This window comes from Pezoporus occidentalis, unplaced genomic scaffold, assembly GCF_034315485.1.
Source record: "Pezoporus occidentalis ecotype Australia unplaced genomic scaffold, CSIRO_AGI_Poc_V1 ctg1, whole genome shotgun sequence".
Lineage (NCBI taxonomy): Eukaryota > Metazoa > Chordata > Aves > Psittaciformes > Psittacidae > Pezoporus > Pezoporus occidentalis.
This window is the reverse complement of record NW_026912778.1, coordinates 17,995,768-18,015,991: the sequence shown is the minus strand read 5'-3', so window position 1 is coordinate 18,015,991 and position 20,224 is coordinate 17,995,768. Positions and strand designations below refer to the sequence as shown.

General features: G+C 41.7%; 1 protein-coding gene across 1 annotated transcript in view; it reads left to right on the top strand.

Annotated features, from left to right (window-relative positions):
- The first annotated feature begins 7,087 nt into the window (after nucleotides 1-7,087).
- ATP10D (ATPase phospholipid transporting 10D (putative)) overlaps nucleotides 7,088-20,224 on the top strand; it is a 54,439-nt gene continuing 41,302 nt past the window's right edge. The window contains exon 1 of the mRNA XM_062607599.1: nucleotides 7,088-7,186. The gene's annotated coding sequence lies outside the window, so the exon portion shown is untranslated. The remainder of the gene's footprint in view (nucleotides 7,187-20,224) is intronic.

Sequence of the window (20,224 nt, the reverse complement as noted above, 5' to 3'; positions counted from 1 at the left end):
ATGCTCAGGGTTCAACATCACCTTAGAGACACACAATTTATAGACTGAACTCTGTACTGCCTTTTACAGACAAGAACATACTAAAGAGATCATTCAAAAGAGTTCTGCCACACTGCAAGAATTTCAGTGAGGAACTGCTATTGGCAGAGACTCTCCGAGCATATTTTGAAGCATCAGAGGGGAAAAATCTTGGTTATATTCTAAATAAAACAAGTTAATATTAAAGGAATTTTTAAATATCTGTGCTGTATACATCTTGGCCCAGCTGAGATAGTGGAAGGGCCAGGAGCTGGCATCATACCTAGTAGTCTGCAGGACAGAGGCAGGGGAATAGCTTGGACTAGAAGAGTCTGTAGTTGGCTTGAGCCATATACCCACAAAAATAACAGCTCATAACTCAAGACAAACTGGTGTCAGTAACTGGGACTCTATGCTCATGAGGATCACTGGTCACTGTCTCCTGTCCACAGCTGGGCAGGCACAGACTTAGTCTGTCTTTCCTCTCCTGTCCAGAAGACACACTCCTTTGCATGAGCTTCTTCGACAGGACTGGGAGGAGCCACCATCTCCTGTCCTCCAGACTGTCTATGAATATTCTCCCAACTTTCCCACAATTCTGGTTCATTATTTTATCCCACGCTCAGGGAACATGCAGAGAGTTCATTTTCATCCAATACATTGCTACCATTTTATAATGAAAAATCTATTGTTACCATTTCTATTTCTCTACATTTCTATTCCTTTGTTCATGCTTAAGAGTTTTAGGTAAACTAAGTATCAGATACACATCAGGGCCAGAATTTACTCACCATATGCAGGTCTAACGATTGTAATGGCTGGAATGCAAAAAGGCAACAACAGAAAATGAATAATCCCTTATAGGGCAGATGCAGTAAAACCAAAACCCAAATATTTCTCCCCTTCTCTAAGCCTAACTTTAATATTTTAATATTAATAATGAATGATAAGAGTATGTTGGTGTTTGCAAAATTTTTTGGACATCATAAAGATAAAAGAAAATGCCCTCTGGGTAGATTATGGTGACTCTTAGCCCTGCTAGTAAACAACAATTAGCAGAGACTGGAATATGTTGCATAGCAAGTTGCACCACACGTCATAATAGCAGTGGGGAGAAAGTATTCCTAAAATAGTAAACACACTACCAGGTACATCTCCCATCATTCACACAAGGAATTCATAGACTTTATTTATTAGACTACTTTGAGTTGAGAGCTACTATGGTAGCTACTACAGATTTTATTTTTATCACATAGTACTTTAATGAAAACAGCTGTTGGTCAAATAGTTACTCTTGCAAAACTTTTTTTTTCTGACAGAGGTTTTTTCAAACAAGGGTATATAAAGGGAAAGTAATTTTAACAGACTAAGAAAAAACATTGTTTATTTATACAGCTATGTCCATGTTAAGAGTACCTTTGACAGTATGGCACAGCAGTGCTTTTTTACCACTGAATCTCTTCCAGGATAAATACAGCCAACTTGCTTTCAAGGCAAATGGCTTTGGGATTTACAAGTCTTTCTCAGTCTGTGTCCAGTTTGGCAGCATATCATGCTGCCCAAAAAGCCTGTAATTCTTTGGGGTCTCTAAATAACAGATAAGCAGCAGCTTTTCACATCTAGCTCCTACTTCTGCCCTTCTCTTTTCCATGGAAAATAGCAATCAAACAGACTTCACTGAAGATGTTCCTAGACTCCCATTAAAGAATAAATCCCATCTCTCCATGCCTGTATCCAACTAAGTAAGATGGAGTCAGTTAGTACGCTTTTGATAGGATACTAGGTTTCCTAAAATTAGATTACCTATCTTATGAAAAAACAGCCATGGATTTTCCCATGTGGAAAACACCTGAGCGAATTGAAAGTCCAAGTGGCATCCTCATATCCATCTACTGAATTATTTTTATTTATTAAAGAAAGGGATGTAGTAGATATAAGCAACTATGTTAAAATACTGACAAATTTTGTCTGGCAAGCTGGAGTAATCTGTTCAGCAGAAATTATGAGTTAGAAAAACTGTAAAAGAAAAGTGAAAAAAAAAAAATCCTTGAGGAAAATTATAACCCAGACAATAAGTTTCTACAAGCAAAGAGGAAAAAGCAACATTTACAAAATAGCTCATTTTGTAACACTGACTCAGCCCATTTTATGAGCCAGTAGAGTGGTTTGGTTAAAAAAGATGCAGAATTAAAGTTGTTTTATGGACCAGATAAAATCAACAAGTCAACTTGTTCATATATACAGTGGAAAGGAAGACACAGAAGCACATATCGTGTGTATCAAAAGTGTTCTGATGCACAATAAAACTGTAACAGTGTAAACAAGCTAATAACAGGTTTACAGCTGTAGGTAAGATAAGGCTGAAGATTAGCCATGGGAAATTGCCACACCACAGTAAACAGAAAAAGAAGGGATAAAGCAATTTATCCAAGTGCATCAAAGCTGCCTATGTGAAATTCCACTTGGCTACTACTACTTTCCAACCATACACACATACAGAAGTAGCAGATGATGTTCCTCTTCTTTATAGTTTCTTACTTCTTATTCAATAGGCCCATGTTAGTTCAGCAGAACAGCAAACCTCGGTTGATAGAGGCTGGAATCTCACTATAGATTACCAAGTCAGCTTCCTTAGTGTAGAAAGATCTAATGCCAAGTAGTAAATTCCTGCTCCATTAGAAGCTGCAGTAAGATGATGATGTCTCATTTAAGATAATTTTCTGCTTTTCCTGGTAATTAGAGCCCCTTAAAAGCGCTCTTTCAGATTCTTTAATTCCAGTTGATAGTTACTTTCTGCAGAACGGTCACTGAATGAAAATCCCTTCAACAGAAGGTTCCATCATCTTAGTGACTATCATGATGGAAGTTCCTAATACACATGATGGCTAAAACTCAGTGAGTGGTATATCAGTAAATGCTACATCAATAATAATTATGGCTACTGACTGCTACTAATTGCCCTCAAGAGTAGAGATATAAAACAAGCTTCCTGATTCCTGGCATTCTGCAATTGGATAAACATAATGGTATAAACCACAGGCAAAACATGAGGACTGCATGAGTGAATACTACAGTTACTCCCTTAAAATTTGTCTACATAAACTATGTCATGGCAACTTATCCAGCATTAACTGAACGGATTTGTTAAACTACACTGCACCTTTACTTTTATTCAGAATTCAGTTAGCCTTCATTTGGTTTGATATAAGTCATTCTTATCTGGTTTACTTTAGCAAAACAAAGGTGGATGGATAAACACCAGGAACAAAAAAGAACTCTTTAAACTGTTAAAAAAGTGGTCACTGCTAGTATAAGAGCAAATGGTATGAGATTGGGTTTAGAAGCTAATTTTTAACCCTCATAGCAACCATACTCTGGAACAGTTTTCTAATACAGTAATATGAGCAAAAGACCTAATTATTACTTTAAAGATAAAGCTTAATCAATTTATGAACCAGATTACATGGCATGCTTACAATAACAAGGGAATAGATTCAATAACCCAGAAGGTGCCTTTCAGGAAAGTTCCCATGATAATATTCACATACCTACTCTACTTCTCTCAAGATCTGCCAGAAGTACATAATTTACACAGAACATATCTTGCCCTGTAAAAATAGAAAAAGAAAAGTTAGCTCTTTCAAACTGAGCAGGTAGTCTCAGAATCGCTAGGAAACACTTTCACATTGTGGTGTTTCTTCTCCCTTGTTTTATTTTTTTTCATTTGTAAAAGTAGTAATACCTTCTGGTCTCACAGGAAGCTGTGAAGGAATATTAACGAATATTTATAAAATGCTTAGTCAAGTGATGAACAGAATCTTCTCTATGAGGAAAGCGAAACAGATGTAGATGGTGTACAGTAAATAAAGGTTATAGCCACACACAGGGTAGAACAAATAAACAGCTGCCTCATTCACTGTGCATCCATCATCCTGTAAATTGAGTCAGACTGGAGTCCTGTCAGGAAACGTATCTGAGGATCCTGTAGTAAGAGACTACCTTAGTGCAAATGCACAACAGACAGCTTTAATTTTCACTGGCAAAATATTGGGGTTTCGCATATAACATTGGTTAGGACTCTAAAAGCATCATTTAGCCAATGATCTTTTAAACAATAACACAATGTAATCTAAAATTTAAGGGTTTTGGTGAAATGTCTGCTACAGTTAAATTATCTGGGTTTACTGCAGAGCTAAGATGAAAAAAGACAATCAACTTACTGGTTGATAATCAAGTCCCTTTCTGGCTACAAATTATGACTAATAAGCTACCACATCTTCAAAGATATTTAAAGCAGAGGGCATATCATAGTATATCACTATTTACCTGTACGCAGGTACTTCACTGACCTGATATAAATGCACCTTTACTCACTAAGCTGATTCAGGAGCATTCAGGCTGCAATAATGATAACCATCTACGTCTTACAAACCCAAATCCCTTCTGGCACTGCTATTTATGTGGATTTGACACTGGAATGTCTGGGGAATCATACTCAGGTCCTTAACATTTCATTACTTCGAGGTACTCTGGGAAATGTTTCATGGCATGCTGTGACAAATTTCCCTCTTCCTTCCAGGTGTTTGTGGGAAAGTTTTCAGTCTGCAAGCATGTTTAGTTGACAGTTCCCATGATATAGTTCCTCTCTTTCATCTGTCCCAACCAGTGGCAATGTGAGCACAGCTGGAAGAGCTGCTCATGCTTGTACTTGCAAGGTTATTGCAGCCATGAACAGATTGAGAGTTTGAAGAACACAGAAGACTAAAGAGCTGTCCAACTGTTCCCATCAATGTCTATCACATACCCATAGTTCTCCCTTTTCATGTGGTAGTTCAGGAGATAATATGAGAGACACCTGCAGGCCTCTCTGTCTAAAAAGGGGTATATACTTGTGGATAACACTCAGTGTTATTACCTCCACAGAGAAAAGCTATCAGTGGGATTTCTCTATCAAGCATTATCTCTGGTGACTATCTTCTCTGTAGTTACTCTTCCATAGGATACTCAGTAGGTGACAGTTTAATTACACTTTAGACATCCTGGATGATTTGCATGCTCGGGATCAAGTCCATTTGTACTACTGGACAGTACAAAAGAATAAAAATAGTACAAAAGAATAAAAGTGAAAACGTGTGTGTGATAGCTAAGCAAGCACCAGTAAAGCCTCTCACCCACCCAATCAGACCTACCTCTTCAAACAGCTCACATACCCTGCTTCAACACATCTAATTAAATTGCACAGTGCTGCACTAAGGCAGCTATGCTGTTTCTGGTAGCCAAGCCACCTCATTTATGGTTTGGCTGGGTATTTTTGCAGCACACTGATGTGCAGGCCTAATCAAGGCAACTGTTACTGTTACAACTGGCAAACAAGGGAAACAAAACTAGGCCTTCTGTAGTTGCAAGCTTATAGAATGGACCAACATGCATAAAAAATAGGAAATGTGTGACTCTGCATACAAATTATTTATACCTCTGATGTAACAGAACAGGTGGCTATTTTGTTAAAAGCTGCGTGATCTTTTTCCTAAACACCTCTGCTAACCTGGACGTTCCAATAAATCAATATGGTAACCTATGAAATATTAAAGTAACTTTTCTGGCAGGCCTATTACCACCTTGTGTCTTGCAGCAGCTTCCTCTGCCCTACCCAGGCTTGCATCTTCTTTCCTACAGCACCTGAGCCAGCAAAGGTGGTAGATGCTGCAAAGAGACAGAACTCTCTATCTTTTCCTGCCCAGAAGAATAAACGTACGTAATTTCAAGGTAGCTGTTACAGACTTTTTTCATGTAGATGTATTTTTATTCCACCAATATGTTTCAAAACTCCTGCTTGGCATACAGGCACTTAAAAGAACAGACCATCAGCTGCTGTTCACTGAAACATAACCAAAGTGTTTTCAGTGTGTGGTCATGGGTGCAGGGCATGCTAAAATACAGGACAACAGAGGAAAACAACATCATACACATGGCAAGGAGAGTGCAAGCAATTACGGCAGCTCAGCACAGCCCTCCCGGTAATCTGTTAGGAGCTCATTGTTGATACTAGACAAGTACCGGTAACTCGAGTCCACCTCAACAGGGAACAAGTAACTTTTTCTGTTTGTTTATGCTTTGTTTGGAGGCTTTATTTTTCATTCTTTTTCAACAGAAGATGGTCTTGGAGTAGGAATCCTCTCACTTTTGTGTAAAACTCCACCCTATTTAATCGTAAGGAGCAGCCTTCAAGAGTACTCCGGAAAGCAGTAAAAATGACAGCGTGAGGCTTTAAAAGAGCTATTGATGAAGTAACTCACACGATGGCAGTGATTTGTTTTAAGATAATTTGGGCAGTTTCTCAATAGACTGAGGCTTAGCTCCTAGAAAACAAGAGAGACTGTTTGCTAACCTTGATTAGCCCAGTGGCTAGAAAACTTGATGTTTAGACAGGCCAAGCTGCCTTCAGTCCCAGACTGTCCTGGCAAAATATCAAGACCATCAATTTCCCTGACAAGCTGTCAAGAGTGTCAGGTTCTGTCATAGCCGCACTCCTGCCACAGCCTCCATCTGCTGAGGCCTCAAGGAAAAGAAAACACACAAAAAGCCTTTAAACAATAACTGTCCTTTCGATAGGCAAGTGCTGCGGTCGACAGAGACTGTAAAAGCAGCTCTGCTCATTTTTCGCGCTGAAAACTCAGTTCCTGAGCCTGGCAGGAGTAAAACTGCTGGTGCCTGACCATCAGGGCACCCTGCCTGCCCGCAGCCAGCCGTGTTTGTCCCCGGCTCGGGGAAGGGACTTCCGTGGCAGTACCGGACCTCCCCTCCCGAACTGCCAAACAAAGGCCTGGCCCCTACAGCAGCGAGGAAAGCTTCCTCTCCTTTATCCGGAGCCGCGGGCTGCAGGAAGGGTCCTCCGCGCAGTCCCCGCCTCAGCCACTCCCCAGGAGAGAAAGATCCTAGCGGGAGCACCGACGAGAGCGGCAAAACGCCGGCTAGCACTAGTCTCGGTGCGTAAGACTCGGAGCGGTGCCGGGGAAGGGAGAAGGAAGGCGGAGGCGGGCCGGGGCGGTAGAGAGGCGCGGCGCAGCGCGGGGGGCCGGGCAGCACCGGCGGGGCGGGGCGGCAGCGCAAACCGGACGGGAGCGGCGGGGGTCGCGGCCATTACCCTGGGGTGTGCATAGTACCACCGGTAAGCCCGGGTCGGGGTCAGGTAGGCAGGTTGCCTGCGGGGCCGGGTTCGCGGCTGGTGAGGTGGGAGGACAGCAGTACCAGGCTCCAGGGCCGAGACCTTACTGGCGGGAAACGTGGAAGCACAGGGCGTGGAGGAGCGCACTCGCGAGGAGGCTGTGGCGGAGCCACCCGCGTTGCCGTACGGCCGTGGGGACAGACGAGCCCGCAGGAAAATAGGGCTGCCTGCAGCTGATGGGAAGGTCGTCGCCGCCGCCGGCCTGCGGGCGTCGCAGCCGGCCTTGACTCCACGGGCAGCCCGGAGCCCCCAGGACGGAGCCGAGGCGCGACGGCCGAGTTAGTGCTGCCTGGCAGGTGCCGCCCCTCGGCCTGAGGGGGGTGTGTAGCGGCTGGTCCGAGGCGCGGAAAGGCAAGGTCGTCCCCGACGACCTGCCCGTTCTCACCTCCGGACGTGGAGGGAAGTCCTCTCTTGCTCACCGCGGGTGGCGTTTTGAAGGTATCAGGGGGCTGAGCCGGGCAAGGGTTGCGAAGGCCGAAACGCCCCCAGCAAAACCCGGCGGCGGCTTCGCGTCCGTCCCCTCGGCGGCTGAAGCTCGGTGGTACCGCGGCCGTCGTGGACAGTGGAAGAAGGTGGTTTATGCTGTTAGGCTTTTAAATGCCCCTGCCCCTCCTTTCGCCTCCCCCGTGTATGTTAATCTCATCGACTAAGCTGCTCTGGAAGTAGATCAGAAAGAAAAGGTAAGTAAGATCTTGAGTCCGGCAACAAAAGCCTTTGTTTTAATAGTTCATTGTTTGTGGTTGGCAGTGATTGAGGGAAAGAGTGTAAGATTTTACATATTTACAGATTTATGTCAAGGAAGTAGACTTATGTTCATCTAAGTCACGGAAATGCCTGAAGCTTCAGAAATGTTTGGAGGAGTGCATGGTGCACATGGTCAGTTACATGATAAGGTCACAATAACAATTACTGGGCTTAGTGATGAAAAAATGTTTGCAAGGATGGGAATGAAAAATCAAAGTTCCTAAAAGGAAATTATTTTTCTTTCAGAAGTACAGCTGCTGAAGTAAAATGTACTTTTAATATCAAAATTCCTAATATTTTCATACTAAAGTAATAGGGTATTCATGTCTTGCCAATGACCATAGTATTGAGAAACCTCTTATTTATAAAACATACTTATCTTCATATCATCATTAAAAGAGAACAAAATTGTCATTATTCCTGTTTTCAAAATGATGGATTGCAGCAGTGGCATGGTTTAACCCCAGCCAGCAATGAAGTACCAGGCAGCTATTTGTTCACTTCCCCCACTGTGATGGGGAGGAGAATTGGAATAAGGTAATACATGTGGACTGAGATACAAAAAGTTAATTAAAATAAAATATAAAACAAATAATTGTAATGAAAATTGAGAGAGACGAGTAAAGGCCAAGAGAAACAAGTGATGCGCAATACTATTGCTCACCACTCACTGACGGATACCCAGCCTGACGTAAGTAATGATCTGGCCTTCCATGTGATTCTCCCCAGTTTATACACTGGGCATGACACGCTGTGGTATGGAATACCCCTTTGGCTAGTTTGGGTCAGGTGTCCTGTCTCTGCTTCTTCCTGGCTTCTTGTTTCCCTCCTCACTTGACAGAGCATGACAGACTGAAAAGCACTTGATCAGGGTAAGCATTTTAGCTACAACTAAAACAGTGTTATCAACATTATTCTCATCCTAAATCCAAAACACAGCACTAGGAAGAAAATTAACTCTATCCCAGCTGAAACTAAGACAAGCAGAGAGGTATTAAATGCTTTCCCCAAGATCAGAGCAGAATTTAATTCTCTTAACTCCTTTGCATGGCCCAAAAGCTGGTCTAAAGATATTGTTTTAGATTGAATATTTACTGTGGGCAGTGACTATTCAGAGGAGCAAAAGCTAGGACTGACAGACAAGGGTCACAGTTATTTGTTAACCACCACTGCTGTGGGTGATCTGGATTTCAAAAGCGATAGCCACAGCTGATACATATTTCTAACTAAAACTAGACCAAAATCAGGATTGAGTGTTCTACATAAGTACTGGGAGACACTCACTCCAGTCTGATATTCCTGTCCCACTATCCTGTGCCAACATGAGTACTTTCACAGCTGCAAACTGAATCAGGAAATCAAACAATGTTATTGTCTTTTTGAGTTAGTAAAAGGTCTTACAGATCAGTGAGTTGAACCATGTTCAGTAAGTACCAGATAAATTACAAAGGATGGAGCAAAGCCAGAAGCAGGAGGTAGGAGAGGCAAGAGCAGCTCCTTTCAGTGTTAGCTTTTAATTCAGTTCAGCTCCTATCAGCACTGCTTCTTCAGTGTCTCAAACAGTTTTGAGGTTACTAGGGTCAGAATTTAAGCATTCTTAACCCCTGCTTTTTTTTCCCCCCCTTCTTTTTCTCCTCCCTAGGCTCCTCTGTATTTTGACTTCATTTATAATAATTGCAATTTTAAAGGTTGAATTTGTAGTTGAGCTGTGATTTGCTGTAGGATACTTCTCTCAGGCCTGAAATGTCCTCTCGGAGGCACGTTCTATAGTAGTGCAGAAACTCTGTAGTGCTTAAAGTGGATTCACGGGTTATTCCTGTCAAATATCCCCAAGCAGTACACAAGTTTTATTTTTCCATGACAAATATCTGATTGTGTTTCTGAGGTTATAGAAGAGTCAGTTCTGTCAAAAGTTCATTGCAGTGTTGGAAAATTATGTTCACTGCTGTTTTGAATTCTGTTGAACAGTGTTGTGGCTGGTGACCACCTGTATCACACCTAATTTAAGAGACATTACAGAAACTATAAAAGCCCTGTCTTGTCCATATAAAGCCAGAAGCCATCAATATACGCTGATACGCTGTTTAAAATGGATATGAATACCAGTATAGTTTCTGCTGTCACATAAATAAAGTGAAAATACATTTATGTATTTAAGTATAGAGGCAATGCACAGTTCATATGTTGGACAGGAGTTGAAATCAGTGTTAAGAAATAAGTGAAGTCTGCAAAATCTGTGCATAATTTTAGATCTGAATATAATAAACAGTACAGGAAGAGAACTAAAAAGATCGGGAGAATGACGACGATTGAGAAGGGTAAGGACAGAAACAGCAATACTAAAATAAATAGAAGTGTCACAAAGGAATTTATGAGGCTGAAATGAAAACTAGACACTTGCATACTTTGAGTCTGACCACCGTAACTGCCTCTGAAGGGATCTCCTGCTGAAAATCTTGAAGTGCCAAAGGAAAATGTGATGCACAGCTTATGTTCTAAAACAGCACTGTCATTTGCAGCGGGATTGTGTGTGAGGAAGTTGCTTTACTGGTTGCTTTACTGGTAGAAAATAGGAGCTGTGCTTATGGACAGCAGTTGTTGCTGAAGCTAGAATAGAAATACACTGAATCAGCACAGCAGCATTGACAATCAAGGTGCTGCAGTATCACCATCCCTTTGAAATACACAGGTATCTCACATCTGTTGTAGATGTTGTTTCAGCTTCTTAAAAATCAGAAGACTGTATGTAAATTGTTCATATTTAAGATGCACTTTCGGTAGGTATGATTGCAGTGTGCTTAAGGAAGGTTTAATCTGTTTTGCTAGAAAACAGTGAAGCTGCACAGTTACAGGCCTTGACATGAGCCATCTAATTCTGCAGAGTACTTGAAGACCTTCATGGGAATTTGTATTTTTGTGGCTTAACTGCTGTTAGTTATCTAGATACTAAGGAGCTCATGCCCACATATGTAGCATCCACATTTCTGGCTTCCAGTGTTGTCAGAGAAGTCTGATACAACCAGAAAGTCTTTGTGATAAAATCAAATGTAGTATATTCATTTAAAATAAGCTGTGGAGGGTTGTTTTTTTTTAAGATTGTAGTTGTGTGGTTTTTTCTGTCACCATATGTATAACCTCATTTCCCAGAGCCTTTGAAGAGCTGTAGAGCATTGAGCCTGGAAGCCTCTCTGGATGCCTTGGGAGTTTCTAGAACTCTTGAAGAGCTAGCTGATAATGTAGGTGCCTTAGAAAACCAGAAGAATAGGACCTAGTATTCTAGGAACTCAAGTACAGTTTCTTGCTGTACAGGAACTTTCAGTGTAAATTTCAATGACTAACCTAGAACTTGTCTACACAACAAAGTTCTGTCCCTTTAAAGAAATCACCATAGTTAAACCCCATTGATACTGCCAATATGGATCCATTTCCTTTAAAACTGCTTACTGTAACTTAGGGAGCATACACTTGACTACAAAAACAATCACATCCTGTTGCATCATATGAACACCAGTATAAATTTTTTAACATGGCCCAGACCTTAGTCTTACTGTGAAATTAATGTGAATTCCACACATATCGAAGCCTTTACAGTGATTAAATGCTGCATGACCATAAGCTAAACTTGTGAGAAAAAAATGGTCATAAAAGTGTAAGACAGCCTGGAAGGTTTTAGTTTACAGTTTTGAAAGACCACTGTGGCCCATGAGAATGGGGCATAAATGAATAGAGAAGAGGATATAAAATATTTGCACAAATCATAGCTCTCCAGCAGTCTTCACTTTTATTTTGAAACTGGTTACCTATAACAGAAATACATGATTCATGTGAATTTTAAACCTGAAATTTGGTAGTGTATGATTCAGTTGTTCCTGTAGGTACGAGACTTGATTGACATCCAAAATAGCTTTACCCAAGGTGGAGAAGATTTAGTGGTTTTATATACTGCTCTCATGCTGTAGGACATTAACCAATACTACTGCATGTATGGTTTATTATTAAATTAACTTCGGATTGACCTTGTGTCGACAGTTCCTGGGTTTAAATGCAGCCTGCTGATTGTTTTTTACTTGTGAAAGAGCTGCCAGTGGCTGGCTTAATGTACTCAACAACCAACAAAACAACAAAAGACGTTTCCAAGAAAAAAGCATTTCAAGGCTTTCAGGTTTCCAGCCTTGCCCATGCCAAGTCAGACTTTGTAGGTGGGAGTGCATGGGAAAACACTGCCATAGTATTTCACTTTTCATAATAACATCTGCCTTCCACTTTAAATCCAAGAGTCCTTAACATTCCCTTTGTGAATATAACTCATAATATATTGTTGCAAATAACCACATATTTTTTTTTTTTTTAGAATCAAAATTTTGATTCCTGCAGGGTTTTGGCTGTTTGTCCCATAAATTGGCAGCACAAGCCTCTTATCCAGATCTGTTTAGCATATTAAGGTGTCTCTGCAGATTTCATATTGACTTGCAAAGACGTGTTCCAAACTTGTGAAATTGCATGTTACAGAGAAAGTAGCAAACCTTAGGAGACAAGAAGTATTTGTTCTTCAGTGTTAATTAATCTTTAGGCCATGGCTCCCTTAAGCTCCTTCATTGTCTAATAGCTTCTGAGTTTTCAAAAATGACGAAGAGGTGTATTTAACATTTAGTCTGGATGGTTCTGACAGTGTACTCCAGCTGTAATGTAGCAATGCAAGTGTTAGTAAGCCTGTGCAGTAACGCTTACCAAGAGGTTTAAATGTGACTTTGTCTGGATCAAGGATTGTCTGCTCTTTAATAGCGTGGTGTAGCGATACCTCCATCTGGATTAGCATTTTTTATCTTCCCTGGTCGCCCCAGAACCTCAGACCTGCAGAATATCCTGAAATATTCAGGAAGAGAGCTAAGAAAAGGGGTATTGCTGGAGAGATGCGTTGTTTGAATTGCTTCCCTTTTAGGTTCTCTAGACATTTTTTCAGGTAAGATAATGCAGTTTTATTGGTTGCATTTCTGTTTGCCAAGAATTGAGTTATAACTTTCTACTGGTAACAGCCCAGATGACACAGAAGGCCTCCTGCACATTGTGTCCAAAGACTGTTCCTGAGCAAGAACATGGTAGAAACATGTACCATACATGTGCATGTGCCAATGGTCTGAGGAACATTCTTGTGAAATATATAATTTACCAAGGGTATTTAAAAGAGAAATTTCTGAAAGAAGTATGAGGACTAACTATTTTGAGGTCACAGGAAAAGAGAAAGATGCTGTCAGGAGGGAAAGAGTGGTCAAGAGAAGCTGGGGTAAATGGTTGGGCATTTCACATGACATGTGAGCAAATGACCACAACATAATAATAAGGTGGAGTTCCAGAGCAGTATAAACATTGGCTAAATTATCTACACATCTGTTTTACAGTCAGTCTCAAGAAAGACTACTGAAGGCTATTGACTAGTACCAAAAGCTACTGAATAATATAATTGGAACTAAGGGATTTTAAGTCAGCTACATCTCCTTGCAGGAAAGCTAGGAGCAAAGGCTTGCATGCAGATGTGAAGGTGGCACTTCATAGAATTGGGAGCTGACAAAGTTTACAAGAGCCAATGAAAGGCAAGTGATGGGAAAAGAAAAAGACTTTTCAACATGAAATGTACATAGAAGAGAATGCTTATACTGGTCTTTATGGTGAAACACCCTTCATTCAGTATATGGACTATTTAACCTGAGAGTTTTCTTGGCATTGCCACTAGCAGAGAGTTATTAAAGGGTTTTTTTATTGTGCTACAGGTTTTCAAACATGGATAGTGTAAAGTGTTGAGCTGTCCTGTAGTAAAAATGACACTGCTGTGCCTTGCTTTTGCAAAGATTTGACAACCAGCTATTGCACATTAACCATATCCAGTCCTTGCAGTTTTCCATATCTTAAAGTGCTTTATAAGAAGTTGAAAGAATTGGAGTACATGAGGGAACTGAGGTGAAGAGAAAGCAAATATGTCCAGTGTCAGATAATTCCCTTCCATATTTCATCATGATCATGTGACATTAGTAAGGTTGCTACAAGACCTTGCGTTTTTGCATGTAAAACGTCTGGATTATCTCTTTATCAGTTATTGCCATCTAACAAGATGAACTAGTATTCACTTGAGTGTGTAATGGAAAATGAGAACAGTCTAGCTTGTGTCATTCTATCCTCAAGACTTAGTGTATAATCATTTAGGGTTCCTGTATTCACATACTTGAGCATTATTCTTGGGGTTTTGTTAAAGTTTTTTATTGTATTTGTTTGGTGTTTGGTTGGTTGTTTTTTTTTCAGATAAACCTTTAAAGTACTGCTTCAAAGTAATTCATCTCATGGATGTTTTCCAGTGTTTAAAGAAACATCTGCCATTTTTTATTACTCTGAATTCATGTAAGCTGGAGAACTCAAGGATTTACTATGAAAAATGACATCGAAGAGGGTCAAATAATGTTTTAGGAGAAGGGATTTCATAGAAAAAATGCTTAAACCAGCTTTTATTTGATCTTTGGCAGCTTCATGCTTTACAGTATCTAGCATGAAGCTGATGAATCACCTTTTGGCTTCCTTCTAGCTAACCAAAGAAAAGGTGCTCATTACTTTATGATCCAAGTTTAAGAGGAAGAAGAAAAATTCTCAAAAGATAAAACAAATAAAAAGGTTTCTGAAGTTTGCAAACTCATAAAATTCTATTTTAAAATGGAAGTGCAAATGATTAAAACTGACAAAACCCTTTTTTTAAATGGTAGTTCAGTCAAATCCCAGGTGAGTCAGAGGGCGTTGTGGCAGAGTATGAGATCCAGATATTTTCTTCCCAAGATGATAATTGCCTGATTCACTGTTTCGACCGTAGCAGATCATTTGTTGCTTCTCATAAAGCGTTTTCGGTACAGTGCAGTTACAGTGATTTTATGTTGGTTATCTCTTGTCCATACAGTCTTCTTCAGAGTTTTCTTAAAAGTTGTTAAAATAAAATGCTGGGGCTAATGGCAGAAATACACGGTACGCACATCTGAACCCGATGTTTCCTGTTCCTTTTTAAGCTGTGATTCTCTGAAGGAGGGTGAGGAAGGGTGGGGCAGAGGTTTTGGAGCTGTGTCAGGTGTCAGGGATGTATATGCAGTGAGAGATGACTGCTCTTCAGCAACACTGCTTATGCAGTTTCAGTCTTCAGCTCCAGTGGTGAGGAATTTTGTCTTAGCATGCTGTCATGTTAAATGTCCAGTATTCTCCCCATATTCCATTAAAGCGGTCACCAGCTATCAAATGCTACAAAAGGTAATAGATAATGAAACCAAAAAGAGTTAGAATTTAGAAGGTCTTGAAATTTGTCAGCTTTTCATTTTTGTTTTTCTTGATTCTCAACTCTCTTTTCCCATCTTTGTTTGCATCTTACTGATAATGTAATTCTTAAGCTTTTAAAGTTGGTTTAGCTTTAGTAGGTTATTTTGCCTACATAATTTTCACTGAGTGAACAGGATCTGCCATTTAAAGCGTTTGCATTCCCATTAGCCCTGGGAGTTTGCTTTGAGAAAGTATATCCTTACTTCTGCTGCTGCTTCTGGTCACAGAAGTCACCAGTATCAGATGTTTGTTTGATGGTCTTGTGAAAAGCAACATGATTTTCTCTACAAGTCAAACCTCTCAAGTACGTAGTTCATGGCATCTAGAAATATTTTGGGGTATTTACTTATTTTTCTACAGGATATTGCACATCGTAACAGCATGTAGGGATATGTTGATTTACTGCACTTGGGCAATGAATTACTGTTTCAAGCAAAAGTGTGGGTAATCATTACACCCTGTATGATTCATGCTAAAGATGGAAGCTGGAAAGGGATAAATTTAACAGAACAAAGAAGAAATCTTGTTAAAAATCTCCCTGATAATCCAGCATACTGTTAATTAAAGCAAACCATTCTTTAAAAAGGCTTCTTATTGCATACGATCTGTTTGTGAAGTTACTGATTTGTCACAGTATAGGGACCGGTAAGGAGAAGTGTTGTTTCCTCAAAATTATTAAATCTTAAGGATGTCATCGAAAATCTAGACATTTAGGTTGGTGGGGTGTTGTTTTTTTCACAGCTCAACTGCTAGAATTTGTTATTGCAAAGAGGAAAGTTCTTTTCAGCCAGTCAGCTTTTCAAATGCTGTTTAATATTTAATACTAATATTTAATATCTTAATATTAAGGTCTTTGTTCTTTGTTTCAGTTCTGACTCGTGTAGGTGGGTTGGTTTGATTTTTAGGATCTCTAGGTGTATTGAAGAGCTCTGCATAGCCAAGTATGAACTCCACTAGCAGCACATTCTGCAGTTCCTAAACGTTTTTTAAGACCTGGCTACCTTCCAAGCTTTAAACTTGTTCTCAGACTCAGTACAAAAGAATGGAAGCATCTCATTCACATGTATACAGATCAATATTCACATGTCAGATTGCTACTACATGGTAGCAATACCTTAAAAGTAGCTCACTGTTGTGAAATAGCTGCTTGTCAAGGTCAGAGTTTGCATCTCTGGAGGAAAGACTGACCCTGATTAAAATGGGATAGTAGCCTCTATCCAGAGGGCAGTCCCTTTCTGTTCTGTACTCCAGGCAGTATGATTAGAGGGGACAAAGACATGAAGATGCCACATTCTGTGAAAATAAAGAGAATGCCTTATATTTTGGAAAATCTTCACAACCTCCTCCGTGTTTCTCTGAGAAGTCCCAGACTTAGCTGCCTTTCTGTGCAGCAATTGCTTGCCTTTGGTAGTCTGATGGTTACTGGGACCACAAGGTTTAGCACTTCGAATGAAGGGAAGTCTCTTTCTCAAACTGGACTCTTATATCACGTGGGGAAGCACTACAGAAGAGCCTTAGGAAAACAGTAATTCATGAGGGAACCACTGGGGAATGCTTCGAGGAGGTGCTATGTAGAGGTTTGTTTTTCTTTCCTTGTTCCTCTTCTCCCTTCACATGCAGATCTTGGTTTCTAAAAAAGAACATGAGTTTCTTGTATGTGGTGACAGTCTTTGAAGGCATTAAGATTGTAGCAGGCAGTAACTATCCATATCTAATGATGATAGGACAAAAATGTACCACCTTAATTTGGTCAGAGGAAGAGACCAGTTAGACATTAAGGAAAAGCTTTCTAAGCAAAAGGGTAGTGACACAGTAGACCAGGCTTTTTAGAAAGTTTGCAGAATCTTCTTTTTAAGGACAGAGTGGGTTGATGTAGATATATTAATACTAGCTCACTGCTAAAGGACTTGCTGAGGGCATTGTGCCTATGTTTCAAGATTCCTGCAATCGTTATAGAAGAAAGGAAAAATCAAGGAAGATGTATGTAAGAGAAGATATGCTATTGTGAATTTGATAGTTTGAAAAATTACTTTTTAAGGCACCATTTTGGTGGAATTTGAGCAACAGAGTGACAGTTGTCACTTCCAAGATACGTGTGGATAGAAGCCTGACGTGATTGAAGCCAAAATCAGTAGTTTGATGACTAAACAGATAGTCTTTACTAAGGTAATCTGTAGAAAAGAGATGTTGTTTAGAAAGACCCAACACAGTGGGGCAGCACTCCAGAATTGATGAAGACTGGGAGGCCTCCTATAATCCTAGGGTGAAATCGGTGTGCTCAGCTCGCTCCCTGGAATGTCTGTACACCAATGCGTGCAGCATGTGAAATAAGCAGGAGGAGTTGGAAACCTGTGTTAGGTCAGGAGATTATGATCTGGTGGCAATTACAGAGACGTGGTGGGACAGCTCACATGACTGGAATATAGGCATGGAGGGCTATGTCCTTTTCAGAAAAGACAGGCCAGCCAGGCGGGGTGGTGGGGTCGCTCTTTATGTGCAGGAGCAACTACAATGCACTGAGTTCTGTCCAGGGACAGATGACGAGCGAGTTGAGAGTCTGTGGGTGAGAATTAAGGGGCAGGCTGGCAGGGGCGATACTGTTGTAGGTGTCTGTTACAGACCACCAGATCAGGGTGAGGAAGTTGACGAGGCCTTCTACAGGCAGCTGAGAGCGGCCTCACAGTCATAGGCCGTGGTCGTCGTGGGGGATTTTAACTTCCCTGATGTTTGCTGGAAGGACCACTCGGCAACCCAGCCGCAGTCCAGGAGGTTCCTCCAGTGTGTGGATGATAACTTCCTCCTGCAAATGGTGGATGAGCCGACCAGGAGAGGAGCGCTGCTGGATCTCATCCTCACTAACAAGGAGGGTCTGGTCGAAGCAGTAAGGGTTGAGGGCTGCCTTGGTTGCAGCGACCACGAGATGGTGGAGTTCAGGATCTTGTGTGGTAGGACTAGTAGAATAGCAAGTAGAATTGCAACCCTGGACTTTAGCAGGGCAAACTTTGTCCTTTTCAAGCAATTGCTAGGGGAAATCCCATGGGCAAGGCTGCTTGAAGGTAAGGGGCTCAAGATAGTTGGTTGACATTCAAGGATTGCTTTTTCCGTGCTCAAGATCGGAGCATCCCGACACGTAGGAAGTCAAGGAAGAGGGCCAGGAGACCTGCGTGTCTAAATAGGTAATTGCTGGGTATGCTCAAGTGGAAGAGGAGAGTTTACAGGTCATGGAAGGAGGGGCTGGCCACTTGGGAGGAATATAAGGCTGCTGCTAGAGGATGTAGGAAGACAGCTAGGAGGACTAAGGCCTCCTTAGAATTAAACCTGGTGAGAAGGGTCAAGGACAGCAAAAAGAGCTTTTTCAAATACATGGCAGATAAAACTAACGCCAGAGGCAATGTAGGCCCACTGATGAACGGGATGGGTGCCCTGGTGACGGAAGATACAGAGATGGCAGAGTTACTGAATGCCTTCTTTGTCTCTGTCTACTCTGCTGCAGGCAGTCCTGAAGAGCCCTGTACCCCTGAGACCTTAGATGAAGTCAGGTCAACGGAGCGGTTTGCCTTAGTCTATGAGGAATGGGTTAGAGATCAGTTGAGCAATCTGGACATCCATAAATCCATGGGTCCAGATGGGATGCACCTGCGGGTGCTGAGGGAACTAGCGGAAGTCATTGCTAGACCACTCTCCATCATCTTTACCAAGTCTTGGGAAACGGGAGAGGTGCCTGAGGACTGGAGGAAAGCAAATGTCACTCCAGTCTTCAAAAAGGGCAAGAAGGAGGACCCAGGTAACTATAGACCGGTCAGCCTCACCTCCATCCCTGGGAAAGTGATGGAACACCTTATCCTTGGTGCCATCTTAAGGCATACCAAGGATAAGAGGGTTATGAGGGGCAGTCAACATGGCTTCATCAAGGGGAAATCATGTTTGACCAATCTCTTAGCCTTTTATGGGGAAATAACACGGTGGATGGATGATGGCAGAGCGGTGGATGTGGTCTACCTTGACTTCAGCAATGCACTTGACACAGTCTCCCACAGCATCCTCACAGCTAAATTGAGGAAGTGTGGACTGGATGATCAGGTAGTGAGGTGGACTGCGAACTGGCTGAAGGAGAGAAGCCAGAGAGTTGTAGTCTATGGGGCGGAGTCTAGTTGGAGGCCTGTAACTAGTGGAGTGCCTCAAGGGTCAGTACTGGGACTGGTATTATTTAATATATTCATCAACGATTTAGGTGAGGGAATTGAGTGTACTATCAGCAAGTTTGCTGATGACGCTAAGCTGGGAGGAGTGGCTGACACGCCAGAAGGCTGTGCTGCCATCCAGTGAGACCTGGACAGGCTGGAGAGTTGGGCAGGGAATAACTTGATGAAATATAACAAGGGAAAGTGTAGAGTCCTGCATCTGGGCAGGAACAACCCCAGGTTCCAGTATAGGTTGGGAAACGACCTGTTAGAGAGCAGGGTAGGGGAGAGGGACCTGGGGGTCCTAGTGGACGACAGGATGACCATGAGCCAACACTGTGCCCTTGTGGCCAAGAAGGCCAATGGCATCCTGGGGTGTATTAGAAGGGCGGTGGTTAGTAGGTCGAGAGAGGTCCTCCTTCCCCTCTACTCTGCCCTGGTGAGACCCCATCTGGAATATTGTGTCCAGTTCTGGTCCCCTCAGTTCAAGAAGGACAGGGAGCTGCTGGAGAGAGTCCAGCGCAGGGCAACAAAGATGATTAAGGGAGTGGAGCATCTCCCTTATGAGGAAAGACTGAGGGAGCTGGGTCTCTATAGTTTGGAGAAGAGGAGACTGAGGGGTGACCTTATTAGTGTATATAAATATATAACGGGGGAGTGTCACGAGGATGGAGCCAGGCTCTACTCAGTGGCAAACGATAGGACAAGGGGTAATGGG